The sequence below is a fragment of the Cupressus sempervirens genome, chromosome 5 (genome assembly GCF_028749045.1).
Source record: "Cupressus sempervirens isolate cs-2001-9-10 chromosome 5, ASM2874904v1, whole genome shotgun sequence".
In the NCBI taxonomy this organism is placed as follows: Eukaryota; Viridiplantae; Streptophyta; class Pinopsida; order Cupressales; family Cupressaceae; genus Cupressus; species Cupressus sempervirens.
Window position 1 is genome coordinate 236,077,113 of NC_143122.1, and position 1,603 is coordinate 236,078,715.

At 41.3% G+C, this 1,603-nt stretch overlaps 1 pseudogene; it reads right to left on the minus strand.

The window, feature by feature from the left end:
* Positions 1-348: 348 nt before the first annotated feature.
* On the minus strand, positions 349-1,278 carry LOC149555366 (putative receptor-like protein kinase At1g11050 pseudogene; annotated as a pseudogene).
* Between the last annotated feature and the right edge of the window lie 325 nt (positions 1,279-1,603).

Genomic DNA, 1,603 nt, shown 5'->3' on the forward strand with positions numbered 1-1,603 from the left:
CTGGTTTGTTTTGTAAGACTAATTCTTAAAAATGAAATAAAAATTGCAGATTAGATAAATTTAGTAAAATGCATGAATAGTTGATAATTCTTAATTTTTGAACACAAAAATTTTAGCCTAATACTATTCGAGTTCTAGTTCCAAATGAGTAAAACTTCTTTATGAATGGAGACCACGACAAGAAAAATAAAAAATAAAGAACACTGCATTTCTTAGCAGCTCACTTCTCTCTCAGAAACCGCAAGGATATCGGCATCTCCGCTGAGATATTTCCATAAAAAACATGACCAGGAAGAAATAAATAATTCATGTATTGGACCATCATGGGTTACAACCCATGAGTGCCGCCTATCTTCCAATGACAGACGAGTTGAAGGAAGGATAACTCTCTATAACGCCGAGAAATGCCTTTCCATTATTCGCTGCTCTGTGATTTGCTACTGGCAAAGGCTTTTCTAGTATTGCGGGAATGACAGCCTCTCCCTCCAACATCTTCAATGCCTCTGCCATGCTCGGCCTTAAAGCCAGATTAAGATGAGTACACAAAATACCCACCTTAACAAATCTCTCCATTGCTTTCACCTCTTCACTCTCATGCACTCTCCAATCTATCAATTCAACTACTATACTCGTTTCCAGGAGCTTCCATGCCCAATTAGTAATAAGGTATTCAGTCAAACATTCCACAGAGATATCCAGAGCCCTTCTAGCTCTCATGATTTCCAACAACACAACTCCAAAGCTATACACATCACTCTGATCTGTAAGAATTCCATACAGAGCATACTTCGGCGCTAAATACCCATGCGTCCTGCTTATTTTTGACACGAGATATGATTCCCCTTCACTCGCCATCCTCGCCAGCCCAAAATCAGCAACACAGGCATTCATGTCCTCATCCAGCAGAATGTTATTGGCCTTTATATCTCTGTGATATATCACTGGCCGAACGTCGAAATACAGATGACATAACCCCTTTGTAATCCCGATTATAATCTTCTTCCTCTACTCCCACATTAGCGTTCTCCTGGCGGCGTTTCTAAAAATGTGTTGATCGAGGCTGCCATTAGCGGGGTAGTCATAAATGAGAAACCCCTGGAACCCCTCTTTGTCATCACTGCCATTGCCAAAACCTCGCAGAGCCACCAAATTTTGGTGGTGAAAGCTGCTCTGAATCTCCATCTCATTCCAGAAATCCGCATCATCATCGACAGAGCACTTCTTCATTCTCTTCACGGCAATCATCCAACCGTCGAGAAGTTTTCCCTTGTACACCATTCCAAAACTCCCCTACCCGATTAAATTCGTGCAACTGAAATCATTCATGGCTTTCTTGATTTTCCCTTCATTGAACCAAACTACGCCCATCTTCGGCTTCACACCATTGATCAGAAGGCTTTTGTTTATTAATCTCTTAAAATGCCTATGCTTCATCCTTGCCCTCCACCAGTAATGAACGATTCGTATAATGCTCATAGCCATGGCGGCACCTACATCACCATGATCTTGCAATGGTCGAGAATACAACTAGCTTAATGATGGATAAAATGGCCTGTACCAACATCACCATGAATGCCTCCATTTTCATCGACATTGTGAATTG